Source organism: Rana temporaria, chromosome 2, assembly GCF_905171775.1.
Source record: "Rana temporaria chromosome 2, aRanTem1.1, whole genome shotgun sequence".
Lineage (NCBI taxonomy): Eukaryota > Metazoa > Chordata > Amphibia > Anura > Ranidae > Rana > Rana temporaria.
Window position 1 is genome coordinate 490,678,781 of NC_053490.1, and position 25,903 is coordinate 490,704,683.

The window sequence follows — 25,903 nt, forward strand, 5'->3', positions numbered from 1 at the left end:
ATAGTAAACACAGCCTTTTCTTGTAATTATTATTTGCTCATCTAAAAGCACAGGCATGACAGAAAGAGTCAGACATGAATGAAGGATTCTATTATTTTCAAATGTTAAAGTTTACATGGTACCTTAATTACACATCAGGCTTCCTGTTTATAATCATGTCATTCAAAGTAGCAGCTCTTAGGGGTCTATTCATAAAAATTTGCTTGAAAATGTCTTGTGATTGTAATAATTCCCATAGGAGAAAGAGAATAGGGCGCTTCTGCCTAGTGGGTCTGTCTTGTATGAATATGTTCATAGACCAAGGAGTATTTGCAAAGCTGGGGATAGCACCAGGAAAGGCTCTTTCAAGAATAGGAGAAACTCTAGCAGGAAAGGAGAAGAACAGAGAAGTTGCCTCCAAGTCTAGAATGTTAGCAGTTTATTATCCAACACAGTTTAAAAACATTTACAAGAAGTAGGCGTTGAAAAGGCTCATCATTGTAGCATATTCCTGGTGAGGCTTCTGTCACTGACTCTCCATCTTCCTGCGCTGACCAGCAGCTGTAAGGGTGGATTAGATTGTCCAGTAAAGTTGGCCCCGATCTTCCGGACCGCAGTGGAACACACGCCGTGCATGTGGAATGCACCCACCAGAAGTGGCGTCAACAAAGGGGATGGTGGCGCTTTTTGTAGCATGCGCACAAGGCTCTTTCTTCAAAACTGGTTTTGTGCATTTGCTTGTGGTCTCCTTGTATGCTTTTATATTATAAGGGAACTATTAAAGACTTGGCATTTAAAAAAAAAAAAACTATATTTTTTACTTTTTGCTATAATAAATATCCCTAAAAAAGATATAAAAAAACAATATTTTTCTCAGTTTAGGCCATATGTATTCTACATATTTTTGATAAAAAATTGCAATAGTGTATATTGATTGGTTTGCGCAAAGTTATAGTGTCTACAAAATACAGTAGGGGATCATTTTATGACATTTTTATTAATATTTGTTTTTATTAGTAATGGTGGCGATCTGCGATTTTATCATGACTGCGACATTATGGTGGACACATCGGACACTTTTGACGCTATTTTCGAACCATTGTCATTTATACAGCGATCAGTGCTATAAAAATGTACTGCTTACTGTGCAAATGACACTGGCAGGGAAGGGGTTAACCACTAGGGGGTGGGGAAGGCGTTAAGTGTGTCCTAGGGAGTGATTATATCAGTGTGGGGTCTGGTTTACACAGGCATCTCCCTGTTCTAAAGCTCCGTGACACGATCGCGGGACATCGGCGGACATCGAGTCTACGGGTCCCGCGGGCATGGTCACGGAGCTCTCGTTGCTTTGTGCAGCCATGCCATTCTATATGTACTATATGTTCTATATGTACTGGCAGCGGTCAGCAAGTGGTTAACCACTTGCAGACTGCCCTATAGCACTTTTACTGCTAAAGGGCGGCAGCTGTGCACAGGTTCACTTATATATCCTACACTTCTGTCTGCAAGGGCATGTGCGCACCACTTTACTGATCTAAAGCTGGAGGAATGCAGGATGACCAATCCCACTATCTTAAAAAGTGATATCACTGTCCAAACAACTTTGGTCATTTACTCACTTACTAGCCTGTATCTACCACAGCCAAAAGTTGAATAGGCTAGTCCTGTCTCCAGAGCAGCATCATGTAAGATGCAAGCATTTGGTTTGATTACCTGTCCACGCCTTTATGGGGGACTCTGTGGAAAACAGCATCTTTAGTTAAGTATTTTTGCTATATTTTATAATATCATCTGTATCTGACATTTTTTTATAAATGTTAAAATTTTAAGTATTTGTGTGATCTTTCTTTGCACATATTGAATAAAAAACCCTAAAAGAACTTAAAATATCACATGACGGTTAGGGATGAGCTTCGAGTTCGAGTCAGGCCCTGTACACACGATAGAACATGTCCGATGAAAACGGTCCGCAGACCGTTTTTATCGGACATGTCCGCTGGGAGATTTTGGTCTGATGGCTGTACACACCATCAAACCTAAATCCCCGCGGACAGACAGCGCGGTGACGTGGCGGTGACGTTGACGCCACCACGTCACCAAACCAGGAAGTAAAATACTTCCACGCATGCGTCGGACGGACGGGTTTCCAGCAGATAAGTTTTAAAGCATGCTTTAAAACTTTTGTCTGCTGGAAACCTGTCTGCTAGGCTGTACACGCGGTCGGATCTGTCCGCTGAAACTGGTCTGCGGACCAGTTTCAGCAGACATGTTCGATCGTGTGTACAGGGCCTGAAACTCGTGTTCGACTCGAACATTGCCTGTTCGCCTGTTCGTTGAACAACGAACAATTAGGGGTGTTTGCGGCAAATTCGAAATGCCGCGGAACACCCTGTTAAAGTCTATGGGAGAAATCTAAAGTGCTAATTTAAAGGCTAATATGCAATTTATTGTCCTAAAAGTGTTTGGGGACCTGGGTCCTACCCCAGGGGACATGAATCAATGCAAAAAAAGTTTTAAAAACTTCAGTTTTTTCGGGAGCAGTGAATTTAATAATGCTAAAAGTGAAACAATAAAAGTGAAATATTACTTTAAATTTTGTACCTGGGGGGGGGGGGGGGGGGGGGGGGGGGGGTGTAAAGTTAGCATGTGAAATAGTGCATGTTTCCCGTACATAGGACTGTCCCTGCACAAAGTGTCATTTCTGAAAGGAAAAAAAGGCTTTTAAAACCGGACTTGCGGCTATAATGAATTGTCAGGGGGGTCCCCCCAAATTCCATTACAAGGCCCTTCAGGTCTGGAATGTATATTAAGGGGAACCCCGCCGTCAATTTAAAAAAAAAAATGACGCGGGGTTTGGTGTGGATTTTAAGGGGAACTTCACCCCCCCAAAAAATGGCGTGGAGTTCCCCCAAAAATTCACACCAGACCACTTATCCGAGCATGTTAACCTGGCCGGCCGCAGAAAAGAGGGGGGGACAGAGTGCGGCCCCCCCTCTCCTGAACCGTGCCAGGCCACATGCCCTCAACATGGGGAGGATGTCCCCATGTTGATGGGGACAAGGGCCTCATCCCCACAAACCCTTGCCGTGGTTGTGGGTGTCTGCGGGCGGGGGGCTTATCAGAATCTGGAAGACCCCTTTAACAAAGAGGACCCCCAGATCCTGGCCCCCTCTCTATGTGAATTGGTAATGGGGTACATTGTACCCCTACCATTTCACAAAGGAAGTGTAAATAGTTGGAAACAACACACACCATAGAAAAAAGTCCTTTATTAATAAAAAAAATAAAAATAATCCAGCGGTGTTAATCTACTCGGTCCCAGCTCCCTGCTCCAACATTGTCTGTATCCAGCGACGGGTGATCTCCGGTCCAGCGATGAAAAGATCCATCCATCCAGAGTGCAGCCACGCCGACCTCCTCTCTCCGCTGGACACAGCCCAGCGAATGACGCGGCTGAAGCTGTGACATTTCTTATATAGGGGAGGTGGGGCCACCCGTCACGTGACCCCGCCCCCTCTAATGCAAGGGGGAAGACTGGGCTTCCCCAGTGACGTAGCAGAGGGTGCATCAGAGGGGGCGGGGTCACGTGACGGGTGGCCCCGCCTCCCCTATATAAGAAATGTCACAGTTTCAGCCCTGCCATTCGCTGGGCTGTGTCCAGTGGAGAGAGGAGGTCGGCGTGGCTGCGTTCTGGATGGATGGATCTTTTCATCGCTGGAAAAAACTCAGAGGAGAATCGCCATACCTATATCACAATAATATGTTACAATACATTAATAATCAGATGCTTGTACATCATGAAAATAATCTTTATCAAGGTAAACATACTAGAATAAATACATACTAATTAAATTAAGAGAAGAAGTTAACTTCTTTTAAGACAATTTTTTAAGATGTTTCTTAATTTAAGAAGCATCTGATTATAAATGTATTGTAACATATTATTGTGATATAGGTGATATAGGTATGGCGATTCTCCTCTGAGTTTTTTCTCTGTCACTGCTCACATTCCGTTATATGCGTCTTCTCCTTTTCTTCCACAAGATGGCAGTCATTTGCATATATTTCCTCCTGGTCTGCTGCCCTCCATGTGTGTCGCACGTTAAGACGTGGACGCTTTGCTTTCTCTCTCCCATAGTCCCTGTGTAATTGCCCTTAACCATCATGGCGGTTTGGGCTACTTAAGGGATAGAGTGGTGGCGCACACCCAGCAGCCTATCCCCGAAGACGTCCTATTTGTGACGAAACGCGTAGGTGTGGCTTAGCTGGGTGACGTCATCACGCTATACACGGAGACATGTGACGACGGAGTTTGAGCAGACGGAGGAAGGCTTGAGGAGACGCCATCCTCTACAACTTTTACCTGATTGCGCTGAATCATTTGATATATTGTAAGTGCAAATTTTTTATTCAAATAAACCCTGATATAAAATGGTATTATACTATGTGGTATCCCATCATTTTTCATTACATGGGAGGTTATACCGATATCTGAGTGGTGGAGCTTACATGGTCCGGAACCATTCTTCTACACTTTCCAGTCTCAGAAGCAGCCTTTTTGGCAAGACTTGATAAAACATCCCTGAGCTCCATGACACCACTGCAATACCGGTCTTTTCTTTTGGTAAGAAGATTATATTCTCACTTATCGGGTGTCCCTTTCGGTAAATGATTTCTTAGTCAAGTTATATATGAAAATCACCTATGAAAATCACCTATGAATAATCATTTATGAACTTCCTTATCCATTTGTTTGGCTTTTGGAATATGTGTTTTGGATTATTCTTTTATTCGTTTTTCCTCTTATTTTTCTGTTGTCACAGATTTTTTCACCATTTTTGTTTTCATTTGACATTTTATTTTTGGTGGTCATTATTTACTCTTTAAGCGCTGTACTATCCTATATAAGAATTGTCAAAGTGCAGAAGCATTCGGCAGTCGACTGTCCTAGAAGGTGGAGTGTTTTTTGGGGGGGATTGTTTGGATCAGCTGTGCAGCGGGCAGCGTGGTTGGAAATAGATTTATATCGCGGGACACTGTTTTTTATTTTTTAATAAAGGATTTGTCAAAAACTTGTCTCCAGTTTTTATTTTTTGTAGATTTTTTGGCGAATGGGTAGGGGTACTATATAGGGGGCTTCCCGAAGAAAGTGGGATTCCAGATTCCAATAAGCCCCCCACCCACAGACCCCGACAACCACAGCCCAGAGTTGTTGAAAAGAGACCCTTGTCCCCATCAACATGGGGACAGGAAGCATTGCCCCCCTGCCCCAAAACACACCCCCATATTGAGGGCTTGTGGCCTTGTATGGTTCAGGAGGGTGGGTTGCCCCAAAACACTCCCTCCCTTTCCTGACTTGCCAGGCTGCATGTTCAGATAAGGGTTTGGTATGGATCTTGGGGCGGCCCCCACACCTTTTTTTTTTTTTTCATTTTGGCATTTCTTTATTACCGGCACTTTTTTTATTATTCAGCTGTCTGTGGGGAAGCCCATTGACAACTAAAGATTCAGTTGTTAAGAATGCTGCAGCCGACTTCCTGTCCCAGCTCCTTAACAACCAGCTTACACTGCGCCCTGAATGGACAAAGCTTTGCAGGTCCTTTGACGGTCAAACTGGCAAATTTTCAGCCCAAACTCATGCTCGGCCCAAACCGTTCATCCAAAACATATTACTAGTATTAAAAAAACTTCCATAAATATATCCCACAGTTTGTAGACGCTAGTGTAAACTAGGAATGAGCTTGATGTTCGAGTCAAACGTAGGTTCAACTCGAACGGGTGTTCGCCCCTTCGCCAAATAGCAAACAATATGGGCAGGGTGCCTTTGGCAAATCATGGCTCGGGGGGACTAAGTCCATGCTCCACACAATATAAGGCTTCTTACATAGTGGCCATGTATAGTGTGCGAATGTGGACAGAGATGTTTTACCTGCCTGGCGGTATTCCCGAGTCTGACTCGGGGTTAGATTTTCATGCTGCGAGCGGTAACCCCGAGTCAGACTCGGGCTCGCCTCGCTGGATCCACAGGGAGTGTTTACTTACCTTGTCCCTGGATCCAGCGATGCCACCGCGCTGTGTGAGCTGAGTATAGATTACAGTACTGTATGTAAAAAATTCACACCCCCCTTGTCCCTAGTGGTCTGCCCAGTGCCCTACATGTACTGTTATATAATAAAAACCTTTCTTTCTGCCTGCAAACTGTAGATTGTCCATAGCAACCAAAAGTGTCCCTTTATGTCAAAAATTGTTTTAGAGCAGCTAAAAAACAGCGATAATAAATTATAATCACTTGCAGAATTGTGCGATAGCGATTTGTGGGGAAATTCGTCATAAAAAAAAAAAAATGACAGCGACAATTCTGCAACTGAGCAAATTTCAGTGATTTTGATTTGATTACATTATTGAATCATTTGTATTATAATTATATTATTATTTGTTATAATTATTTATTATATTATAATTTATAATTTAGTTTTTAAAAAAATGTCATACCCAGGATGCCTATTAGAATCTTGTTTGGTCAGATTTAAGTGAGTTATTTCTAAAAATTACAGGCCTTAAAAAAAAAAAAATGACAGCGACAATTATGCAACTGAGCAAATTTCAGTGATTTTGATTTGATTACATTATTGAATAATTTTTATTATAATTATATTATTATTTGTTATAATTATTTATAATTATTTATTATATTATAATTTATCATTTTGTTTTTAAAAAAATGTCATACCCGGGATGCCTATTAGAATCTTGTTTGGTCAGATTTAAGTGAGTTATTTCTAAAAATTACAGGCCTACAGTATAAAACGCCAAATTTCCTTGCAAATAATGGTACAGCTTTCAGCACCTTTTTTCTGAAAGAATCATACTGCCAGGGAGGTTAAGTGACAAAATAGTGAAGGTATTTTCAAGAATACATATCGGCCTAAACTGAGAAAAACACTGGGCTAGATTCAGGTAGGGGCGCTCATAGTTAGGGCGGCGCAGCGTATTGTATTTACGCTATGCCGACGCAACTTACAGGAGCAAGTGCAGTATTCACAAAGCACTTGCTCCGTAAGTTGCGACTGCGTAGCGTAAATGGGGCCGGCGTAAGCGTGCGTAATTCAAATGTGGAAGGGGGCATGCGCCGTCCGTGTACATATCCCAGTGTGCATTGCTCCCGAGTACGCCGCAATGACATATTGGTTTTGACGTGAACGTAAATTACGTCCAGCCCTATTCGCGAACGACTTACGCAAACGATGTAAACAATTCAAATTTCGAAGCGGGAACGACGTCCATACTTAACATTGGCTGCGCCTCCTAATAGCAGGAACAACCTTACGCTGAAAAAGTCTAACATAAACGACGTAAATAAATTGCGCCGGGCGTACGTACGTTTGTGAATCGGCGTATCTAGGTAATTTGCATATTCTACGCCGACAACAACGGAAGCGCCCCTAGTGGCCAGCGTCAGAATGCACCCTAAGATACAACGGCGTAAGAGACTTATGCCAGTCGTATCTTAGGCTAATGTCGGCGTATCTAGCTTTCTGAATACAGAAAGTAGATACGCCGGCGCAGCTTTGAAATTACGCGGCGTATCTATGGATACCCCGGCGTAATTCTTTACTGAATCTACCCCATTGTTTTTTTTATATTTTTCCAGACTGCCAGCAGAAGAGAGGATTGGGGGAAGGGTTCCAGCAGCTGATGATATCTGTGCTGAGCGGATTTGATTTCTGAGATAGGGATCCTACGGATCTGGTAAGCAACCCTTTCTTACATCTGCTTTGTGGAAATATTTTGAGGAAGATGCCTGCACAACTATTCTGTCTGTCAGAGGAATAAGATTACAGTGGAGCTCCTATAGCGGTGTTTTTGAAACGAACACTGTTTTAGCTTTTTTCCTTTTTTTTTCTTTTGATAATTTTTCTATTATTGAAAAGAGGACTTTTTTATATGCAATCCTATTTGCTGTATATGGTTGCTCATCTAATTTACCATTTTTTCACATATCTCACTAACAATGAAGTTGCAGCACCTTCATTGTTATAAATGTGTTATAAATTTGTGTTTTTTTATTTATTCACTTGCACTATTGCACTTTGTAGTTGTGGGGGTAGCACGGATTGTCCACGGTACACATTTTCAAGATTACAGCACACTACTTCCATAGCTCCAATGTAGCACTAATATTTAAAAAAAGAGGCAAAATACATCCCTGGGAATTACAGACCAATGGCCTAACATAAATAGAACAACAGAGCAAATAAAGGGACTGGAGAATATTAATTAAAGAAAGGTTACAAGCACTGAACTTATTCTCTCTGGAGAAGGGACACTTGAGAGGGGATATTATTTCAATTTACAAATACTGTACTGGTGACTCCACACTAGGGATAAAACGTTTCTGCGTAAGAGAGTTTAACAAGACACGTGGCCACTAATTAAAATTAGAAGAAAATAGGTTTAACCTTAAACTGTAAAGAGGGTTCTTTACTGTAAGAGAGCCAAGGCTGTGGAATTCCCTTCCACAGGCAGTGGTTTCAGCGGGGAGCAACGAGAGCAACGATAGTTTCAAAACACTATTAGATGAGCACCATAACGACCACAACATACAGGGATATACAATGTAATACTGACATAAACCAAAAAAAAAAAAACAGGTCTAAATAGTCAACTTAGTTATAGACCATTCCTAAAGGGTTTCATGCACCTCCTTGACATTGGGAGGAGGCTGAGGTGGCGGTGTCTGGTGCCCTTAGAGTTGTCGCCTACATCTGCATCTAGCTGCTCCCCGCTCCTATACAATTTTGAGGGGATGCCCTTGACGTCATTGGGTGCTGCCTCCCTTGACATGCATCTCTCATGCAGGGGCGTGGTCTTTCATTGCACACAATATATAAACCCCCTAAGCAGTGACATTTCATCGCCACTGCTTAGGAGGCTCTGCCCTTGTCAGCTGGTTCTCTGAGACAGGTAAATATTAATCTACCATTCAATGCTATTCATACAAGTACGGCCAGTGTGTTCTGGCAAACGGTTACTGATTTTATGCATTACAACAATATATAATGGATTGTGGATATATATGTCCCTGATCCCCCCTATTTTTCATCCTAGGGTGATTTCCTTACTCTTCATTTCTTTTGCAAATTCTGTCTTGTCTAATTACAATGACAGGATCTGCTCTTGTTTGATGACTTTTTCTACTAATCCTCTATCTATGCAGGTTTTAGACATTGGTGGCATCTTTTGTTGAGACTACATGCGACAAAATTTGTTCTTATAGAAACGCCTCAGTTATTTCCCTATATTGGCGAAGTGTTGGATCTTACCAGTATTGGATGACCACAAAGTCGAAGGCCATCGCCATCCAAGTTATCACCCTTTTGGATGAGACATATACAGTCCAACGTTATACCTGTAGGGTTTTCCTATAAGCCGGCTGGGGGGGAAGAGAAAAACCGGAGGCATCCGCCCTGAAAAATGCTTTCAGTGTGAAAGGGGTCTAAGTAACCCTAAATTAAGCAATCTACCCTGGTGATAGTAAAACCACCCACCTACCAGAGTGCAATTTTAGATCCCAAACTGTCAATTCCACAAGAGACTGCTATTTTCAGATGTATTTAACCGCTTAAGCCCCGGATCATTTGGCTGTGTAAAGACCAGGCCACTTTTTGCGATTCGGTACTGCAATGCTTTAACTGGTCGTGCAACGTGGCTCCCAAACAAAATTGACGTCCTTTTTTTTCCAAAATATAGAGCTTTCTTTTGGTGGTATTTATTCATCTCTGCAGTTTTTACTTTTTGCGCTATAAACAAAAATAGAGCGACAATTTTGAAAAATAAGCAATATTTTGTACTTTTTGCTATAATAAATATCCCCATTCTTTAAAAAAAAAAAAAAAAATTCTCAGTTTAGGCCGATAATGTATTCTACATATTTTTGGTAAAAACATTGCAATAAGAGTATATTGATTGGTTTGCGCAAAAGTTATAGCATCTACAAAATAGGAGATAGTTTTATGGCATTTTTATTGTTATTATTTTTTGTACTACTAATGGCGGCGATCTGCGATTTTTATCATGACTGCGACTTTACGGCGGACACATCGGACACCACTGGGTTGCAAATTTAAAGGGACATACAGTTACGCCCATTTGCCTGCCCATGCCATGTTGTTGACGTATATGTGTGTGCAGCGGTAGGCAAGTGGTTAAAGTGGTTGTAAACCCTATTGAAAAAAAAAACTGCAAGACAAAGGCATAATGAGCTAATATGCATAGTATACATAGTATGTCAGTAACGGCACACTCACTGAAGCAACGGCACATACGTGCCATTGCTTCAGTTTGCTTTAGTGCGCTTGTGCCGATGACATTGGCACATGTAGAGGACAGGGGATATTTCCTAAACCATGCAGGTTTAGGAGATATCCTGGGTAGCTACAGGTAAGCCTTATTATAGGCTTACCTGTAGCAAAAAGTGATTGAAAAGGTTTAATTCTGTGAACAAAGTGGCATTAACACCAGTCAAAACAGGAAAAAAAACACTACTTATTCAGAATATGTAAATACATATGTAAATATTTGATCTGGATACAGGTTCTGTTTAACTCTAAGCTCAAGGAATAAAAAAATAACCTGTATCTTTACCACCATTTTATGAATCCACTGTGCCCAATAAGAATTAGGAAATTAGGAAGAACTGATCTAGCTAAACTATACAGAGTATAAATATATGTACAACACCTGGTATGTATATATATCCTCTACACACTGTAACATTAACTGACTTGCCTGCTCTATCTACCTGCAAAAAAATGACACTCTCTCGACCTGCAGGCGGCCTTTTATAGTGTGGGGCGTGTACTAAACCCCCTGAGCCATAATTGGCCAAAGCCACCCTTGGCTTTGGCCAATTATGGCTCTCCGTTTTTTGCAAGCTGTGATTGGCCAAGCATGCGGGTCATAGTGCATGCTTGGCCAATCATCAGCCAGCGATGCCACAGTGAATTATGGTCTGTGAAACATAACTCGAATTTGGCGCGAACGACCGGTTTTGTTCGTAAATTCGACGAACGATCGAACATACGATGTTCGAGTCCAACATGAGTTCGACTCGAATACGAAGCTCATCCCTACTGAGAGCTAGTAAGAGAACATCATGCAAGCACACGCTACTTCTACACTGCATTCATTGCATTGGCAGTATGACCAGTAATGTTGGCTGTTTTGGGGATTTAACTGCATTCAAACTAAATCAGCTCCATTTTTAGGAAGCTTTCATAGAAACATTTAAATGTAATCCCCACTGAGACAGGGAATGATATGTAAAACATTATGGACTAAGCTGGCACTATATAAATGAATAATTATAAAAATAATTGCCTTTTCCTAACTTATTAGCCTTTGGTGAATAGATAGTCTCTAGTCTAATGAACAACGTTCTGTCACAGATTGGTTTCCTCCACAGTGTATAGGTGAAGAGTTCACTTAAAATAAAGAAAATGCTATAGTTACTGCACCGCAAAGTAATTTGAAAATATGGTACCGACACATAATTTTAGTCTTGCAGGTTTTCTTTACGATCCTTGCAGAGAGCCGGAGTTGCATAAATTATGTGATTGTAGAGCTGCTATGGGGATACGAATAGCAAGAATAGCTTTACTGGCAATGAACAGGAGTTCCTAACACATCTACTTTCTCTTCTGTCTTCTTATGTTACACTTTCTCCAGGAATTTGCTTTCGGTACAGAACTGTACAGAATAACCTTCTACCTTTTTCTAATCTTCCAGTAGTGCTTCAAAATCCCCCATTACCTCTTTTTTTTTTTTTGCAACAATGGGTTTTAAGATTTATACCAGCATTTAAAGGTAGCTTTGTAGATTTAACTGCTGTTAAGCATTTAATAGTTATTACTAAGATACTGTAACACTGCTCATTAAATACAACCTGCATAAAATTTTAACGAGCTCATTACCATACTCATTTTTAACAATATGGAATTTTTACAATGTAAGAATAGTTATTTACTTTTAACTGAACATGTGTTAAGGCATTATATAAACTGGTTGGTTTAAGACTAAACTTGTAATATCGGAAATTTGAGAGTGAGGGAGCTGATTGTTGCAAAAATAGAAAAATATATTGTGGAAAGCAGGAAATATGAAATTCAATTTATACACAAACCAGCAAAAATCACCACCTCATATATTAGCTCAAAAAGTTCCCTTTTTAACCATTTTGAAACAAATCAAGGCCACCACATTTGGAAAACATGATTCTAGAGATCCCTGAACTTCAGGTTTACTTTTGTGGTAGGGAAAAAGCACCAGGAGCCAACCAAGCTCTGATGCGGTGCACTTGCCCTGACGTGTTGAGATGGTGACAGATAACAGCTAGCATAGGGATGACCTCATCAATGTGCTTACGTTACTTCCTTAACCAATAGAAAAGTCGGGGGGGGTAGAGTTGGGCCAAACACTCCCCGGTTCGGTTTGCGTCGAACATCGCAAAAGTTCGGACCCGAACCGTGAACCCTACTAAAGTCTATGGGACCCGAACTTAAAAAACAAAAAGTTCCCATTTTGAAGGCTTATATGCAAGTTATTGGCCATACAAAGGGTATGGGGGATCTGTATCAATGCAAAAAATTTTTTTTTTAAAACATAATTTTTACAGGAGCAGTGATTTTAATGATGCTTAAAATGAAACAATAAAAATGAAAAACTCCTTTAAATATAGTGCCTGGTGGTCCCCTTTTTCTACCTGTAAAGTGGTGCATCTGTGCTGTGTATAGAACCTACTGTAGCAAAACTAACATTTATAAAGAAAAAATTACATTTAAATTGTCGGCAATACAAAAATGTGAAAAAAAATGCGAGGGGTCCCCCCAAAAATCCATATCCATACCAGACCCTTATCTGAGCATGCATCCCAGCGGGTCAGGAAAGTGGGGGAAAGAAGCGAGAGCCCCCCTGAACCATACCAGGCCACAATATGGGGAAGTGCTTTTGGGTGGAGGGTTCTGCGGGGCCACCTGGTGACGTCACTGACCACTGCATGCTGAGTTGTCCCAAGGGGGGCGGTGCCACCAGATGATGTCATCAGGTGGCCAGCCCCTTACCTATTTAAGAACAGCGGGCATCCTGATTGACAATGGATCTACATAAGGGGACATTGTTTTTTATTTTTTTTAACCACTTATATATACGTCATAACTTTAAAGATGGATATCTCGGTAACGGCAGCAGCCGCTGCCACAACTGAGATATCCATCTTTTCTGTGAGCGGTCCTTTAAACTATAACGGTGGTCTCCGCGGCAGATTCACCTTGAGATCACCGTTATCGGCAGCGGGAGAGGGGGCCCCCCTCCCGCCGCTCACCCACACCCTCCGCTGCTTACCGGAGCCACCGAGCAGCGGCGGAGGCGATCGCGTCCTGTGTCCTGCTCGGCTGGGCGAAGCAACGTCAAAACGTTACTTCCGCACATGCTTATTAAATGCATATTTTCTTGTTGTTATTTTTTCAAATAACACATTTTTGAGGTCTTTTTGACACCAGATTTCATATTTAAGAGGACCTGTCATGCTTTTTTTCTATTACAAGGGATGTTTACATTCCTTGTAATAGGAATAAAAGTGACCCATTTTTTTTTGTGAAAAAATGTATAAAATAAATAAATAAGAAAACGAAAAAAAAAATCTTAAAGCGCCCGTCCCGAGGAGCTCCCGCTCAGAAGTGAACGCATACGTGAGTAGCGCCCGCATATGAAAACGGTGTTCAAACCACACAAGTCAGTTATCACCATGATTGTAGGAGCGAGAGCAATAATTCTAGCCCTAGACCTCCTCTGTAACTCAAAAGATGCAACCTATAGAATTTTTTAAACGTCGCCTATGGAGATTTTTAAGGGTTTTTAAGGGTAAAAGTTTGACGCCATTCCACGAGCGGGTGAAATTTTGAAGCGTGACATGTTGGGTATCATTTTACTCAGCGTAACATTATTTTTCACAATATAAAAAAAATTGGGCTAACTTTACTGTTGTCTTATTTTTTTATAAAAAAAGTGATTTTTTTCCCAAAAAAGTGCGCTTGCAAGACCGCTGCGCAAATACGATGTGACAAAAAGTATTGCAATCACCGCCATCTTATTCTATAGGGTGTTAGAAAAAAATATATAATGTTTGGAGGTTTTAAGTAATTTTTTAGCAAAAAAAAACTGTTTTAATCTTGTAAACACCAAGACTGAAAAACAGACAAGGTCCTTAAGTGGTTAATAAAGGAATTGTCAGAAACTACCTCCTGTCGCTATTTGTGACACTTTTTGGGGGGAATGAGTAGGGGTGCAATATACCCCTACTAATTAACATGGGGTGGGATCTGGGTCCCCCTTGTTAAAGAGGGCTTCTTCAAGATTCCAATAAGCTCACTGCCTGGCATGTGGCCTGGTTTTGGTTCAGGAGGGGGAGCACACTCACTACCCTCCTTTCCTGACCTGCTGGGCTGCATGCTTGTATAAGGGTCTGGTATGGAGTTTGGTGGGGACCCCACGTTTTTTTTTTTTTTTTCTCTATTGCCTGTAATGTTTTTTTAGTGCATTGTGGGGCACTTAGCGGGCGCAAATTCTGCCACGACCCGTGGAAATTGGGGTATTCACCTAACTGGGGGTGAGAGTACCTATACATCTGCATACCTCGGGTCTGCCATGACCGCAGTTCACCGCTGAGTGATAAATTTGAAGACTTGCTGTGATTTTCAGTTTTGCTGGCTTTGAATTTTTAGAATGTGATTGGATTTTTGAGAGTCGTTTAACCCTTGGTGTGGTTTAAAAACTCTTTAGCCTAGCACGAGAGTGACAGGCATTGGAATCTGGTGAGTGCGTTTCCTGAAGGGAGTGGAATCACTAAAGCACACTGGTGTGGTGGATTATTAGGAACACACTACACTGGAAAGAAGTCCCTGGATTACTTTATGTATATTTATATATTCACACGTTTCATTATTTGAATTTTTTTTGCACTTGTCACACGGTGTTATGAATGTTTATTATTTATCACACACGCTTATCAATTTTTTTTCTTCAATCACTAGTTTGTTGATAAGGGTTAAGATACTGCTTACAATTGTAATAAGTTGCTTAAATATATTTATTTTATCTGGGAAAAATATATGTATGAAACAATTGAAAAACAAGGAGAGTGTAGCCTCTTTTAGAATAAAGATACAAAAGGTAAAAAGGTGCCTACATCCCATTTAGTATGTAAAATAGTGAGACCAGAATAATTGGCAACTTTGGCTGCTTGGGGCCAATGAACGTCAGCATTTAGGTCAAGGGAAAAGGGAAGGGATTTTGGTAGGGACTTTTCGCGGCACTGATAGGAGACGGCCTGATAAAAGATAACAATATTTATTTAACAAAAAATGAGTACAATACAAAGACAGTTTAAGAACAAGCCCCACATTACACATCAGAAAGCAAAAAACAAACTGTGTCTTAATGTAAGGAATCGATGACCTCGACCGGTTTCGCAGTGATTTACCGCTTCTTCAGGAGGAGATTTTCTAAAAAGTATGCATAAACATATAAATAAACAAGCAAAATATACAATATGTGTATACATTATGTAGAAATCAATACAACGCGTTATGTAATGGAGCAGAGCACTCACCCAGGTTGGTCATGTGATCAAGCGCGGAGCCTGGTTCAAGCCTTCTTTGGCGCATGGAGGGGGATTTTTTATTAGGACAGGCTCTATTAAGGTGAGGAGTAAAATCAATAAAATATGCAGGGAATGATCCATTAATTATTGAGATGTGGGTCACCAGTGGGTGGGGGGAAGTGTGTGTACGTGACGGGAAGTGAGGGGAAGGGAAGGGAGGGGAAAAAAGAGAAAGGTGTGGGGGGGGGGGAGAGGAAGGGTTGGGAGGGGGGAGGGAGGGAGGGAAAAAGGGGGGGTGAGTATCAATTACAATGTGCAGAAGTAGGGTGAGTAGGGGAAGGGAAAAGAAGAGGGGGAAGGGAAAAATAGGGGAGGGAAAGAGGAGGGCGGAAGGGGGGGGGAAGGGGGGAAGAGAAGGGGAGGGCAAGGGGAATGGAAAAGGGGGCAAGGCGGAACTAAGGGGTGTTAGAAGGGGATGGGTAAAGTAAATGAGGATGGGCGTGAGGTAGAACCGGGGAGGGGGGGGAAATGGGGAGGGAGGGGGAAAAAGGGGTGGACAAGGGAAGGGGAACATAGGTGTGGGGAGGTAGGGGTGTGGGAAAGGAAGGGGAAGGGGGAGGAGGAAAGAGGGGAGGTAAATTAATTGGGGAAAAAAAGGGGGGGGGAAAGGGGGGGAAGGGGATAAATTTGGAATGAACTTAAAGGAAGGTAAGGTTAGAATTTAAATGAGGGGGGAGAGGGGGGAGGGGGGAAAAGGTGAAGGAAAGAGGAACAAACAGGATAACGATGAAGTGAGGAGGGGGGGAAAGAGAGGGGGGTGGTTGGTGGATAGTGAAGTGATGCAGGATGTACCTAAGGAAAAGAGGGGGAGGGGGTTTATGTGTGAGGTGTGTTGGGTAAGGGAGGGGAAGAGGGGGGGAAAAAGAGGGAGGGGTTGTGTGGGGGGGGGTGTTGGGTAAAAGGGGGGGGGGAGGGGGCGGCATAGAGGTCAGTGAAAACGGTGAAATTGGTAGCCAAAGTAAGGAAACAGCAGCATGAGCAAGGAGTGAGGTGTCATGCAAAGGGAAGATAAGGAAATAGGGAGGTAGTGGATTAGGAGAACCAATCACCAGGGTGACCAACGGACAATAAAGACACCCCAGGGGGCGTGGCCTAGCCGAGCTAGGAGATGGCTGCCTGATTACCGAGCTCCTGCCACCTCAGAGCTTCAGCGACCATTAGCGGCAATTTAAAATCCCACATCGTAGCCCAAGACATGGGTATGGCATCGAGGCAATCCTCAGCCTCCCGTTCCCGTTCCCCTCGGGAACCGAACGGTACAGCGGACCACAACATACCCGAGATGTTCCGAGCCGGCCGAGGGAACATGGCGGCGTCTCGTCAGGGACCGCGGGAAGGCCGCTCACACACCACCACCTCACCGCCACAGCCTCGGGAGATCATCCTGACCGAGACTCAGATCACCTCCCCCGAGGGCACTCGGGGGACCGGAGACAGCACAGGCTCCCGGGGAAGCATCCGCTCCCATCACCATATCGGACCTGAAAGCCGTGGCAACGGACATAAAGGAGGCGCTGGCGGCTGCCATAGCGGATTTGCGCCTGGACTTTAAAGCGCTGGAAGAGAGGGTGACAGTGACGGAAAACACCCTGGAGGACCACGGTCTTGTCCTCCAGCGCTCTACACGGAAAATAGATGACCACACTCTACAGCTCCGTGAAGTAAACCGCCATCTGGAGGACCTCGAGAATCGAGGACGCCGCCATAACATCCGCGTGAGGGGACTACCGGAGGCGGTTGAAGGCAACCAAATTGAAAGGGAGGTGACCGGCATCTTCAACTCGATCCTCCGGAGACCCCCGGACACTAAGATCACTATAGAGAGGATCCACAGAGCGCTGCGCCCTAGGGGCCGGGACACTGACCCCCCCAGAGACATCGTGTGCTGCCTCCCTGACTACTGCCTGAAAGAAGACATATTGAAGCAAGCCCGAGGACAACGCATCCAACACGAGGGCACCCCGGTCCAACTATTCCAAGACCTGTCGGGGATCACCTTGAAACACCGGAGGGACCTCAAGCCAATACTAGATGCCCTCAGAGCAGAGAACATCCGCTATAAGTGGAAGTTCCCCTTCTGCTTAGCGGCATCACATCAGGGCCGCACCGCTCTCCTGAAGGTCCCGGAGGACCTCCCGCACTTCTTCGAGACCCTGAAAATTCCGCCTGTAGCAGTCCCAGACTGGTACGCAATGTACCGCCGCTCGGTGGGTCGCTGGCCTGGGCCCCAAGCGGAAAAAATGGAGACACAGCCCTCAAATCCCCGTAGGAGGCGCTCCCCTTCGGCTTCCCGCGCTCCAGCTCACGCGGGGGGGCCAAGACAAGATCGCGACCCGCTATCTTCCCCTGGAGCGAGGAGGGCCCAGAGAGGCTATTGAAAGAGCCATGATATATACACCACGTTGCCCACCTTGTTAAGGGCGATTTTACTGCCCTGTTGCCATGTTGGCTAGTTGACTGTGAGGCTTAGACATGTGAGTTACAGAACTGTTTTCTTTACTATAGTCCAGCTGACTGCCCATATTGCCTCCGGTGGACAAGCTCGCCGCGCCTCCCGCTCAGGACCCATACCCGTCACCTCCCTCCGATGTAGAACGACGCGGATTGGACTACCCAGAGAATGGGCGGATACCTTTTGAATAGCCTGGGCCTCGAACTACACAGTCCGTGATGCACCGCGTCCTTCAACACTTCCGGAAACGCTGCCCGACATCCCCTCTTCCGGCACAGCGTGAGATGACCACTTCCGGCGAGACGACAAAGTAGATACAGCCCCGACCCTGACGCCGAAGAGGCGACCCCGGGAAACTGGGCCGATTGACTGGCTGTGACTGGCGCATCACCGCGAACACAGCCACACCTTAGGAACTGTAGCAGCGCTCCTTACGGGGTCCATCCGACCCCCATCTTACATAGCACCATGTCGGAACTGCGGCAAATGAACTCACGGGGACCCCCCCCCCCCCCCCTCCGAAGGGCCTGCTCTGAGCACCGAACTGGACGCCCGTCAGCAGGCCCAGAGGAACGCCCCTCACGAACTGATACGGAACGAGACACCGTGGAAGGCCGCGACACAGAGAGGACCGGCGCCGAGACAGATGGAGCGGGCTGTAGCCCAGACCCAGGGACTTATGCACGCCTCACTTAGGCCCCCGGATAGAGACTATCCTGCTACGGGGCGGGGCCCGAAGGCCGAGGTAAAATGCTAGAAGGTAGCAACCATATTGAGGGCTGGGTATAATGTTATGTTATGCAAAGTTATGCATTGTTGATGTTGATTGATACCGGCGGTGTCCCCCCCCCGGACCCTCCCGCGCCCCCGCGACTGCGGCTGGCAGGGGATGGGATCGGCCGCCCCCCCCCTGGTGCTGGGGTTGGTGGGCCGGAGGGTGGGGGGGCACAAATACGCCCGATGATATAGGGGCGGGTTATGCCTCAGAGATGCAGGAATGCAGGGAAACATATAGGGGAGACCCCCCCCCTCTCTCTCATCGATAACACCTGCCATTTGGAGCGCTAGACACACGGGCGTCCCGTAGAATGAGTGCCCTCTGCTCACCATCCCCTGCGTGACAACAGGGCTCACTGCTCTGGGGTGGCGGACCACGTTCGGACATACCTGACACATTACCTAATCTCACACCACCAGACATCTACCGGTGAGGAATCGACCAACCCCCCAGCGGTATCGGGTGGTGGGGCCCAGGCCTATCCCTAGACGTGGGTGCCCCATTCGGCCGCAACGGACCGATTTCATACTACAGTAGGAAGGTGGGGGGACTCTATCCCCCCCACCAAATCGGTAATCGCACTACTCCCCTTCGGAGGGACTACTTGGATAAGCTCACGAGTTCCAACCCCCCCCCCCCCACGCCCGCCCCCAAGGGCTGCAGATACGCCCTGCCTCCCCCCCCCTCCTCTCTACAGTAAATCAGAAAGGTTGCAGAAGCGACCGCAACCCACCCCATTCCCCACTGAACCCACTGACCGCTGACCCCGAGAACGAGCTTGGGAAACCTATCCATTACCTCGCCCCAGTCCCGCCACAGCCCGGACACCCCCTCCTGATCCCAAAACGACCTGATAATCGATAGGACAAACAATATGGCAGACTTGACTAAGGCAGATGCCTGCCCTGTGCTGAGGGTGTTCTCTTTGAACGCACATGGTTTGAATCTACCGGAAAAACAAGCCCAACTCCTTTTGGCTATGCACCGAGCTAAGGCGGACGTGGTGTTTGTACAAGAGACACACTACAAGTCCGGTGCTATACCCAAATTGCACAACTTTCATTACCCAACAGCATACCATGCCACGAACGCGCACGCCAAGACTAAGGGGGTCTCAGTACTGTTTGCCAGACACTGCCCCTTCATACTCACAGATACGTTAGCTGACCCGGAGGGTAGATACCTAATGCTGAAAGGCTCCTACAAGCACCATACAGTCACGCTGGCTAATCTGTACGCACCAAATACACGACAAGTGACTTTCTTCAACTCGGTGGCGGACATACTGACCCCCTTCAAAGCTGGTATCTTGATATTGGGCGGCGACTTTAACGTGCCCCTCAACCCCACGCTAGACACGTCCACAGGCACAGCGTCCACCCCGTTTAGGGCTCTAAGATGGATTAAAACGACCCTCCAGGACCTCCTCCTACACGACACATGGCGCGCCCTCCACCCTACTGGGAAGGACTACACATTCTATTCAGCACCCCACGACCGGTACTCCCGACTCGACTATTTAATGATCAGCCAGGAAGATCTACCCAAGGTTACCTCTGCGACGATCGAACCTATGTTCCTTTCCGACCACCACCCGATCTCGGCGACAATCTCCCTCCCCCCTTGCCGCCCTCGCACAAAGGTATGGAGGCTCGACCCATCCCTGCTCACAGACCCGATCCTAGCTAAGGACCTAGAGTCATCTATTGAACTGTACTTTAGGGAGAACAGACCGGAGGACACAAGATGCTGGCAAAAGCCCTACAAGATAAAAAAGCTAGGGCCAGCGTACACTATCTGACAGACGAAAAGGGACGTAAAATAGAATCCACTCCAGACATCGCCAAACGCTTTGTGCAATTCTACTCGGAGTTGTACAATCTACCTGCCCCGACCTCTCCGCACACCCAAGACACTAGACAGAGACTCATAGATGACTTTCTCAGCCAATACGGCCCCAATAAACTATCGGAAGAGGCCAGAACGGAACTAGACAGACCCCTAGACAGCACAGAGGTGGGTTTGGCCCTGAAGCAACTCAAACCGGGCAAAAGCCCGGGTCCTGATGGGTTGACGGCTGGATACTATAAGACCTATGCTAAAGTGCTGACGCCCTTCTTTGTGACGGCCTTTGCCTCCGTTGCCAGTGCCCCCCCCCCCCCGAGATCTTCTCACGGCACACATAGTGGTCATCCCTAAACCTGATAGAGACCCGGCAGTCGTTACCAACTATAGACCAATATCGCTCCTGAACGTGGACCTTAAGTGGTTCGCTAAGACAATCGCAAACAGGCTTCTCCCATACTTACCAGCCCTCGTGAACCTAGACCAAGCCGTCTTTGTCCCCGGCCGAGAGGCCCGGGACAATACCACCACGGCCTTAAACATACACCACTGGCTCACCTCCAATGGGACCCCGGGATTTTTTCTTTCACTCGACGCGGAGAAGGCGTTTGATAGGGTGGCATGGGACTTCATGCGGGCAACTCTTAAAGCTACTAACATCCCGCCACTCCTGCTGCAATACATATCCCTGCTCTATTCGGGCCCCACGGCTAGAGTCAGCGTGAACGGCCACCTATCAGACGCCTTCTCCATAGCGAACGGGACCAGACAGGGATGCTCCCTTTCTCCCCTGATTTTTGTGCTCACTCTCGAACCCTTCTTGAGGTGTATTAGGGCTAACCCAACGATCAGGGGCATCGAGATTGGGAACCGCACCTACAAAATGGCCGCGTTCGCGGATGACATCCTCCTTTTCCTGAGGGACCCCATCACGACCATACCCAACCTTCTGGTGGATCTTCAGGAGTTTAAGCTCCTATCCAACTTTCAGATCAACCTATCCAAATCGTCCGCCCTCAACATTTCTCTGCCCAAATCTGTATGTGACCAATGCCAACTGAACTTCCCCTTCAAATGGAACAGTAAAGCCATCAAATATCTGGGAATCCAACTCCCCGCCTCTCTAACAGATCTATACCCCCTCAACTACCTCCCACTGCTTCAGAGGGTGGTCAATGATCTAAAGATATGGGCTTCAAAGCCTTTATCTTGGTTCGGCAGGATAGCGGTGGTCAAAATGAATGTTCTCCCGACATTACTGTACACCATGCAAGCGATCCCTATTAGGATACCCCCTGCCTTCTTCTCCTCCTACAGGACGGCATGCGCCATTTTTGTGTGGAATGGAGCTCGCCCCCGTTTGAGCTATGCGAGAATTACGACACCTAAATTGCAGGGAGGATTGGGGCTCCCAGACTTACACAGGTATAACTTGGCCTGTGGCCTCACCAGGATCGTGGACTGGGCCGCCAGTGGGAGGGGGAAGAGCTGGGTGGGGATTGAACAGTCCTTCTCCCCCTCCCATTGGCCCACCTGCCGTGGATCTCAAAGGCTAACACCCCACACGCATGCAACGACCACCCTCTCATACTCCCTTCCCTATGAGCCTTCCGTGAGGCCTGTACCAAACATAAGCTGTCGGACCGTTGCTGCCCACTGACCCCCATACGTCTGAACCCCGACTTTCCACCGGGCATGGACCCTAACTTTCTATCTGATGACTGGCCACATGAGACTGTACAGGCAGGCCAGTTTTTTGCTGCGGGCAGATTAATGCTCCAGACGGAGCTGGCGACCAAGACAAACAAAGACGTCTTCCCTTTCTGGACTTACCTCCAAATTAGACACTTTCTGGACAGGACAGCCCCGAGCTCCCAGTGGTCAAGGCCCTGCTCCCCCTTTGAGAGCCTATGCTCTAACAAGAGACCGCAGAGACACCTTATATCCATTATATATGGCCTACTGTTCCACACACATTCCTCCAAAACTCACTGGGCCAACCAGCAGTGGGAAAGGGACCTGACACTTGACCTGACGGAGGGGGAATGGGAAGCCATCTATAGGCGGGCCCACAAGGGGTCGGTTAATGTCCAGACGCAGGAAAACGCATACAAGCTCCTCTCCAGGTGGTACAAAACCCCGCTCAAACTCTACAGGATCGACCCCACACTATCGAAGGTGTGCTGGAGGTGCCACCAGGAGACGGGCTCATTCCTCCACGTTTGGTGGACGTGCCCCTCCCTCCTACCCTATTGGACGGAGGTCCACAAACTCATTGCTCAGGTGACGACAGACAATTTGGATTTCACACCCGCGCAATTCCTCCTACATCACGCCCAAAATCCCTAGGGGATACAACCGATCCTTGGCCATGCACATGGTGAACGCAGCACGAATGTGCATCCCGAATAAATGGCTCTCCCCACACCCCCCTTCCATTGCGGACTGGTTTCACCGTCTCCAAGGGATGATGGAGATGGAGGATCTCATACACCAGGCGAACGACAACCCAGCAAGGTTCAATGAGACGTGGGCCTGCTGGAAACATTTCACATCAACGGATGACTATCGGAAGGTGTGCCCGTGACAACCCTGCCCTTACAAAATCGCCTCCTACCCCCCCCCTTGCCGAGGTAAGGGCAATCACTGGCCCAGTGATTGCCCTTACCTCGGCAATACGACACACGATACATAAGGCTGAGAACACCTGTTTCCTTGTGCCCCAGTAATTTGCGTATTTTTATTGCAGTAATGGTAAGGACTCCTTGGGGTGTCTTTATTGTCCGTTGGTCACCCTGGTGATTGGTTCTCCTAATCCACTACCTCCCTATTTCCTTGTCTTCCCTTTGCATGACACCTCACTCCTTGCTCATGCTGCTGTTTCCTTACTTTGGCTACCAATTTCACTGTTTTCACTGACCTATGATGCCCCCCCCCCCTTTTTACCCCCCCCCACACAACCCCTCCCTCTTTTTCCCCCCCTCTTCCCCTCCCTTACCCAACACACCTCACACATAAACCCCCTCCCCCTCTTTTCCTTAGGTACATCCTGCATCACTTCACTATCCACCAACCACCCCCCTCTTCCCCCCCCTCCTCACTTCATCGTTATCCTGTTTGTTCCTCTTTCCTTCACCTTTTCCCCCCCTCCCCCTCTCCCCCCTCATTTAAATTCTAACCTTACCTTCCTTTAAGTTCATTCCAAATTTATCCCCTTCCCCCCCTTCCCCCCCCTTTTTTTCCCCAATTAATTTACCTCCCCTCTTTCCTCCTCCCCCCTTCCCCTTCCTTTCCCACACCCCTACCTCCCCACACCTATGTTCCCCTTCCCTTGTCCACCCCTTTTTCCCCCTCCCTCCCCATTTCCCCCCCCCCTCCCCGGTTCTACCTCACGCCCATCCTCATTTACTTTACCCATCCCCTTCTAACACCCCTTAGTTCCGCCTTGCCCCCTTTTCCATTCCCCTTGCCCTCCCCTTCTCTTCCCCCCTTTCCCCCCCCCTTCCGCCCTCCTCTTTCCCTCCCCTATTTTTCCCTTCCCCCTCTTCTTTTCCCTTCCCCTACTCACCCTACTTCTGCACATTGTAATTGATACTCACCCCCCCCTTTTTCCCTCCCTCCCTCCCTCCCCCCTCCCAACCCTTCCTCTCCCCCCCCCCTCACACCTTTCTCTTTTTTCCCCTCCCTTTCCTTCCCCTCACTTCCCGTCACGTACACACACTTCCCCCCACCCACTGGTGACCCACATCTCAATAATTAATGGATCATTCCCTGCATATTTTATTGATTTTACTCCTCACCTTAATAGAGCCCGTCCTAATAAAAAATCCCCCTCCATGCGCCAAAGAAGGCTTGAACCAGGCTCCGCGCTTGATCACATGACCAACCTGGGTGAGTGCTCTGCTCCATTACATAACGCGTTGTATTGATTTCTACATAATGTATACACGTATTGTATATTTTGCTTGTTTATTTATATGTTTATGCATACTTTTTAGAAAATATCCTCCTGAAGAAGCGGTAAATCACCGCGAAACTGGTCGAGGTCATCAATTCCTTACATTAAGACACAGTTTTTTGCTTTCTGATGTGTAATGTGGGGCTTGTTCTTAAACTGTCTTTGTATTGTACTCATTTTTTGTTAAATAAATATTGTTATCTTTTATCAGACCGTCTCCTATCAGTGCCGCAAAAAAGTCCCTACCAAAATCCCTTCCCTTTTCCCTTGACCTAAATGCTGACGTTCATTGGCCCCAAGCAGCCAATGTTGCCAATTATTCTGGTCTCACTATTTTACATGTATGAAACAATAATAGACAGTAACCTTGCTAAAGAGGTCAACTCTGGACACATACAGGTGAAACTCGAAAAATTTGAATATCGTGCAAAAGTTCATTTATTACACTAATGCAACTTAAAAAGTGAAACAAATATGTGAGATAGACTCATTACATGCAAAGCAGGATAGTTTAGGCCATGATTTGTCATAATTGTGATGATTATGGCTTACAGCTCATGAAAACCCTGAATCCACAATCTCCGAAAATTTGAATATTACATGCAATTAGGGATGAGCCGAACACACACCCGTTCGGTTCGCACCAGAACCTTCGAACGGACCGACCGTTTGCGTGAACATTTAGAACCCCATTGACGTCAATGGGACTTGAACTTTAAAATTCAAAAGTGCTCATTTTAAACCCTAATATGCAAGTTATTGTCGTAAAAAGTCTTTGAGAACACGGGTCTTGCCCCAGGGAACATGTATCAATGGAAAAAAAAGTTTTAAAAATGGCCTGTGAAGTGGCACGTGTTTAGAACTTTCCCTGCACAAAATGAGATTACTATAAGAAAAAAGTAATTTAAAACTGCTTGCGGCTTTAATGTAATGTCTGGTCCCTGCAATATGGATGAAAAACATTGAGAAAAATAGCACAGACACAGACAGTACACACACCACATAGCTTTAGGTGCACACTGCAGAGGACACAGACAGTACACACCACGTAGATTTAGGTGCACACTGCAGAGGACACAGATAGTACATACCACGTAGCTTTAGGTGCACACTGCAGAGGACACAGGCAGTACACACCACATAGCTTTAGGTGCACACTGCAGAGGACACGGGCAG